The sequence below is a fragment of the Podarcis erhardii genome, assembly GCF_964252035.2.
Source record: "Podarcis erhardii genome assembly, chromosome: 1".
In the NCBI taxonomy this organism is placed as follows: domain Eukaryota; kingdom Metazoa; phylum Chordata; class Lepidosauria; order Squamata; family Lacertidae; genus Podarcis; species Podarcis erhardii.
The window spans coordinates 254108-261593 of NC_138497.1; positions in this window are offsets into that span (position 1 = coordinate 254108).

Below are 7486 nucleotides of genomic sequence, written 5' to 3' on the forward strand. Positions count from 1 at the left end.
GGCCTTTTCCAACTGGCCCAGGGGGCGTGGCCCAGGCCCTCTCTCCTGGCTATAAAGGGACTCCTGCTGCAGTGAGGCCTCGGACCATCGGCTGGGTGAGAACTGCAGGGCCTGCTCCCTTCCAGGGCCTTTCCAGCTGGCCCAGGGGGCGTGGCCCAGGCCCTCTCTCCTGGCTATAAAGGGACTCCTGCTGCAGTGAGGCCTCGGACCATCGGCTGGGTGAGGACTGCAGGGCCTGCTCCCTCCCAGGGCCTTTTCCAACTGGCCCAGGGGGCGTGGCCCAGGCCCTCTCTCCTGGCTATAAAGGGACTCCTGCTGCAGTGAGGCCTCGGACCATCGGCTGGGTGAGGACTGCAGGGCCTGCTCCCTTCCAGGGCCTTTTCCAACTGGCCCAGGGGGCGTGGCTCAGGAACAAACTTTTGGAACAAACTCTTGGGAAGTGTGGGAAGTGTTCTGCCATTGCTTCCCTGTTCCAGGGGGTTAATGTGCTTTAAAATGTCCTCAAGCAGTCGGTGGCAATTTAAATTTTTATTTCTTTTTTTCCATTGCTGGGGGTGGGTGGGATGGATATTTGGTTGGGGATTAATTTTAGTATAATTGTTCTGTTCCTTTTTGTTGTTGTTGTTGTTCTATTGGTTCTGTATAGTTTGTGTTTTGTTTTTAAGGGGCGGGATCAGGGCTGCCTGGGAGTGGGGCCCCAGCCATCACGATGGCTGGGACAAGTTCCACAGGGGGGGAAGCACTGGGACATCCGATCTCGGTGATCATGGGCAGGAGGCGGAGTTACGCTAAGACCAGACCATGTCATTACCGAGGAGGCAGGTTTAGTCGTTGTTTGAAGACTATCCCTGCCTCCGGGTCTGGCCTTGACCGGATGGATACTGGAATCAACAGGGGAAACCTACATGACCTGAAGGTGTTGCTGTGTAATGCCAGGTCAATGATGAATAAAACCACTGCCATCCACGACCTGATTGTGGATGGAGGACTTGACCTGGCATGTGTGACAGAGACCTGGTTGGAGGAAGCAGATGGGCCTGTCCTTGCCGCTGCTTGCCCACCAGGTTTCTCTTACGCACAGCAACCCAGGTCATGTGGGCGGGGAGGGAGGGTTGCAGTGATTTTTAGGAAGTCATTAGTCTGCACCAGGCGTCCTATTGGGAAGATCCAGTTTTCTGAGTGCATGTTCTGGAAGTTGGGCAATAGGGGCAGTACAGGATTCCTTTTGGTGTACCGACCTCCCCGCTGCACCAAGGATTCCCTGTCTGAGCTGCTTCAGGTCGTGGCGGATTTTCTCCTGGAGACACCTAGTTTGGTTGTCCTAGGGGATTTTAACATCCATGCCGACACGACCTTACAAGGGGCTGCTCAGGACTTCGTGGAAAGCATGGCCTCCATGGGGCTGTCCCTGAATAAGTTTGGCCCAACTCATAGTCATGGACATGCCTTAGACCTGGTGTTCACCTCTAGTGACGTGGGTGATCTGACACTAAGTAAAAGTGAAACAAAAGAAGTGCCATGGTCAGATCACTTCCTGGTGCAACTGGACTTCTCCGCGACCCTTCCCCTCTGCAGGGAGGTGGGACCAATTCGGATGGTCCGCCCCCGTCACTTAATGGATCCAAATGGTTTCCAGAGAGTGGTAGGGGATGCCTTATCCCATGTTGATGGCCTTTCAGCTGATTCCCTGGTGGCCCGCTGGAATGCGGAGTTAACCAGGGCTATCAACTGTCTGGCTCCGAAGCGCCCTCTCCGATTGCATGGAGCCCGGACAGCTCCGTGGTTTTCTTCGGAGCTGAGGGCGATGAAACAATCGCTGAGACGGCTAGAGCGTCGGTGGCAAAAAAACTCACTCCGAATCTGACCGGACACAGGTTAGAGCTCAACGTCGAGCCTACCAAGTGGCGATAGCGACGGCGAAGAAGACTTTCCTCACCGCCTCTATTGCATCTGCAGAAAATAGTAGCAGGCGACTTTTTCAGGTGGTTCGTAATTTAACGGAACCACCTTTACCACCGGGGCTTTGTAAAGACCCCAAGATCTCCTGCAACGATTTTGCAAAGTTTTTTGCAGATAAAATCACTCATATTCGGAAGGAGCTAGACACCACCGTGGGAGCAGGGCTGGGGCGGGAGAGTGCTAGAGCTCTGTCTGGTCAAGTTGCATGGAATCGATTTCAATCCATTACCCCCGAGGATGTGGACAGGCTGCTTGGACGCGTGAAACCAACCACCTGTCTCCTGGATCCTTGCCCATCCTGGCTAATAAAAGGAAGCCGGGAAGGGCTGGGCAATGGGCTCTGCGAGGTGGTGAATGCTTCCCTCTGTGAGGGAGCATTCCCAGATCCGCTGAAAGAGGCGGTCATCAAACCGCTTCTTAAAAAACCATCTTTAGACCCGGCCAGTATGGCCAACTATCGCCCAGTCTCAAATCTTCCATTCTTGGGCAAGGTGATTGAGCGCGTGGTTGCTGAACAACTCCAGGCACGCCTGGAGGATGCGGACCATTTGGATCCCTTCCAGTCGGGATTCAGGCCTCATCATGGGACTGAAACTGCCTTGGTCGCGCTGGTTGATGATCTCCGGCGAGCTAGGGACAAAGGTGAGAGTTGTTTCCTAGTTCTGCTGGATCTCTCAGCGGCCTTTGATACAATCGACCATAACATCCTTCTGGACCGTCTAGAGGGGCTGGGAGCTGGGGGCACTGTTATACAGTGGTTTCGCTCCTTCCTCCTGGGCCGTGTTCAGAAAGTGGTGGTGGGGGATGAGTGTTCAGACCCCTGGGCCCTCACTTGTGGGGTGCCTCAGGGTTCCGTCCTCTCCCCCATGCTTTTTAACATCTATATGAAGCCGCTGGGAGAGATCATCAGGGGGTTGGGACTGGGTGTCCATCAATATGCAGATGATACCCAGCTCTACCTCTCTTTCAAATCAGAACCAGTGAAGGCGGTGAAGGTCCTGTGTGAGTGCCTGGAGGCGGTTGGAGGATGGATGGCGGCTAATGGATTGAGGTTGAATCCTGACAAGACAGAAGTACTGTTTTTGGGGGACAGGGGGCGGGCTGGTGTGGAGGACTCCCTGGTCCTGAATGGGGTAACTGTGCCCCTGAAGGACCAGGTGCGCAGCCTGGGAGTCATTTTGGACTCACAGCTGTCCATGGAGGCGCAGGTCAATTATGTATCCAGGGCAGCTGTCTACCAACTCCACCTGGTACGCAGGCTGAGACCCTACCTGCCCGCGGACTGTCTCGCCAGAGTGGTGCATGCTCTAGTTATCTCCCGCTTGGACTACTGCAATGCGCTCTACGTGGGGCTACCTTTGAAGGTGACTCGGAAACTACAACTAATCCAGAATGCGGCAGCTAGACTGGTGACTGGGGGCAGCCGCCGAGACCACATAACACCGGTCTTGAAAGACCTACATTGGCTCCCAGTACGTTTCCGAGCACAATTCAAAGTGCTGGTGTTGACCTTTAAAGCCCTAAACGGCCTCGGCCCAGTATACCTGAAGAAGCGTCTCCACCCCCATCGTTCTGCCCGGACGCTGAGGTCCAGCGCCGAGGGCCTTCTGGCGGTTCCCTCATTATGAGAAGCAAAGCTGCAGGGAACCAGGCAGAGGGCCTTCTCAGTAGTGGCACCCGCCTTGTGGAACGCCCTCCCATCAGATGTCAAAGCGATAAATAACTACCTGACATTCAGAAGACATCTTAAGGCAGCCCTGTTTAGGGAAGTTTCTAATCTGTGATATTTTAGTGTATTTCTGGTTTTTATGGAAGCCGCCCAGAGTGGCTGGGGAAACCCAGCCAGATGGGCGGGGTACAAATAATAAATTATTATTATTATTATTATTATTATTATTATTATTATTATTATTATTATTATTTCTCTTTATTTTTCTTCCTTCCTTTCTTGGCTGAAACTTCTAGCAGAAGTTGAGCAGTGGGCAATGGTATAGGGGGAAGTTTCTTAACAATTTTGCTTCCATTTTTTCTGCTACAAATCCACCCCAAGCTGCATCTCCTACTGACAGGAAAAGGATAATGAGTACAGTTAAATTGTCTATGTTTTAAAACCTGCTGAGTTGTGTGAATATATCATAGTGTGATCCATGACATCAGTCCAGAGGCTTAAGCAGCTGGGAATACATCACTGTGTGATCTATGACATCAATTTAGCTTGTTAAGCAAGAAACCAGAAAATCTTAGCTTTCTTTTTTAGAGTGTTAATAAAGTCCTTATGCTTTAAAAGAACATGATTGCTCTTACAAGTCTGATTCATGGGGCTCAGATATAATTGTACAGATTTACAATTTTTCTCCCCTTGAGTTCATAAATTCTGAGCTTAAACTTACAAACACATATTTCAATGCACTGAAATTGGGGGCAGGGTGAGGTAACAAACTTTGGTTCACATAGATAAAAGCTCAGATATGCTGAGTTTAACTACATTGTACTAAACTTTGATTTTGTGTACCAAAAATGAATGCATTCTCAGATGGCAGTATTCATTCCACCAGCATTGTTATGGTTATGTGAAGTGGGATTTGGTAGCGCAAGGCCTAGAAGTCTTAGGAATCCCCTCGGGGACTTTGAGAAGATGCAGAGTTTGTTTGCTGCCAGGCTTGAGGCGGAAATGCTACACACTTCAGCTGGGAGTAAGCCCCACTGAACTCAGTGAGGCTGGCTCTTAGTAGAGATGCATGAGATGGTATTGTAAGTTCAGTGTCTATTCTTGCTTACATTTCTTTGATAAACTCAGATGCAACATGCCTATAATATTATTAGGCACTGAATTTGTATTCTCAGCTTGAATTCTGTGTGTCCCTATCACAGAACCAGGGTATTTAAAAGAAATCTCATCCAGTGATTTTCTTTAAAGTCTGGATTCCCCCTGCATTAAGATGCCATTATTGGAGGCCTGTTCAAGGAGTGCTCCTCTGGCATGTCCTGCAAGCCAGAGCCACGGCACCGATGCCCAGAAGGATCTCTGGCCACAATCCCGACAGGACCTTTGGTTCCTCCGAAGGACTGAGTTGCACCGGACTTGCCGGAAAGGGCACAAGCAGGGCAGGCAGCTGGTGAGGGGCCAAGTTCCCCAGGCCATCCTGGTTGCGGAAGGCGGGTGAGCCGGCCGGCCGGCCGTGAGCCAAGGAAGCCTCTCCTCCCAGAGCCACGGCAAAGGCCTTACAAGCACTTCCTCTGAGGTAGGAATGAACCTCCAGAATAAAGGATTCATTTCTGCCTAGATATTGCTTATTTATGTAGCCGGAGGCATTACAGAGCAAGAGACACAGAAACAAAACACGCCACGCCATTAAACTGAGAGGAATTTCACTGAGCATCCCCACAAACTTCTCACTGAAGGCGAAATGGCCCCCCTTTGGAGAAATGCAAAGGGAGCCTGGGGCCGAATGGAAAGCCAGCGGGGGGCCCAATGGCTCCGCCTGCGGAGAGATTTCGGCCCCAGGCGAAGGCGGCCCTTTCCGGCCCCTTGCTCCCTCTGAGGCGGCGGGCGCCCTTCCCCCCGCCTGGCAGCTCAGAGAGGCGTCTGACTGGGCAGGCAGCCTGGCGAAGGAGGGGCCGCATGTTGACAGGCAGGCGGAGCAGCCAACGCCGAGACCGAAAAGGCCAGCGCGGGGGGGGGGGAGCCCAAGTTTCCCGCCCTTTTCTTCGTTTCGCCTGAGGCGCTGAAAAGGGCGGGAAGGAGGCGGCGGCGGCCAGGAGCGCCATGGGGGGGGGGTGTCCCTCGCCCCCTCGCCAGAGCGAAGCTCGCTGCTGCTGCTGCGCCCTTGGCGGGTCCCTCCTCAGAGTTACCCCACAGAAGTCGAGGAGGGCCCGGGCCCCGAACGAGCACGGCTGCGGCCCCCGCCCCCGCCCGCGCCCCGCCGAGGAGCTGGTCTAAGCGAGCGTGGGGGGGCGAGGCGAGGCGAGGCGAGGAAGGCCGCGCTCCCCGCTCGCCATGGACAGGCTCCCGCCGAAGAAGACATTCTGCCTGGGTCCTCCCAAGCCTGGTCTGGCTTGTTTTGGCTGCCGCAGGACTCCTCTCCTTGCCTCGCCAGCCAGGCGTCGGGGGCAGCAGCAGCAGCCTCAGGCGGTGCCGCTTGGCGACCCGGACTCGGCCCTCTGCCTGCCCTGTGGGTCGTGCCCACTCCCGGCTGCTGGCAGGCGGCCTCTCTCGCCTCCCGGCCCGCCTGACTACCTTCCAGGCACAAGATCTGCCGGAACTCCTCTGTGGGGAGATAATGTCATGTTTCCCTGTCAAGAGCAGAGATTTAGAAATAATCACCAGTATGAAAGTGCTTATGTCATTTGAGTAGGATTAGGCTGGAATGGAAACCATGGAGATGGGGAATTCTATCTCTCACAATCAAATTAAAGCGTTTCTGCCTTTTGTGAAATGCCAGGCTTCATTTGCCTTAATAGGTTGTGACAACTTTAGGCTTTGGTGAAATCCTCTTAGTAAGAATGTTAGGTGGCTTCTTTGTTCTCCACCCTGTAATCATGGAGCTAAGAACAAAGGTGACATCTCTTGCCTTTGTAGAAGCACTAATAGCGCCTCCTGCAAGGGTGGAATAGTTTTAGCTTCTGCATAGTCAGATCCGTTTCTCAATGGATGCAGCATGCAACTCTGGATAACCTGAATTAAGAAAGAACAAGGATTACAGGGGGAAAAGATCCCAAAGTTTCAAGCAGTGTGATACCAAGGTTTTGTGACAAAATATTTGTGAAGTCAGGAGTCCTGCAAGCATATAGTGCTTACTCTTGAAGTGACCCACCTGCTGCAAATTTCATACAATACTCCAATGAAACATCAGGAACAACTCCTGGGTAAGATCCCATGGTCAGAAATACTCAGAGAGAAGGGAGTCCAAGACTGATGGGAGTTTCCTTAAGATGAAATTTTGAAGGTCCAAATGCAGACATTTCCAACAAGAAAGAAAAGTGGGAGGCATCTAAGGAAACCGGTGTGGCTACATAAGGAGCTTACAGATGAACTGAGAGTTAAGAAGGGAATGTATAAGAAATAGAAGAATGGAGAAATCACAAAGGAGGAGTATATACAAGTAGCCAATAGATGTAGGGTGAATGTCAGGTGGGCTAAAGCTCAGTGTGAGCTCAGGCTTGCAAGAGAGGTTAAAAATAAGAATAAAGGTTTATTCAGCTATGCTCGAAGGAAGAGGAAGAACAAGCAAGTGGTAGGTCATTTGCATGGAGAAGACAGAGCAATGCTCTTGGGTGACAGAGGAAGGCGGAACTGCTTAACATATACTTTTTCTCTGTCTTCACACAAAAGGAACGCAATGACCAACCTAGTGACAAAAGAAATGATGCAAAAAAGGAGTTGTAGCTCATGAAAGGAAAGGAGGTAGTAAGGGGACATCTAGCTACTTTAAATGAATTCAGATTTCCAGGGCCTGATGAGCTGCATCCAAGGGTACTAAAGGAGCTTGCGGGTGTAATCTCAGCCTTTGTGATCTTTGAGAATTCT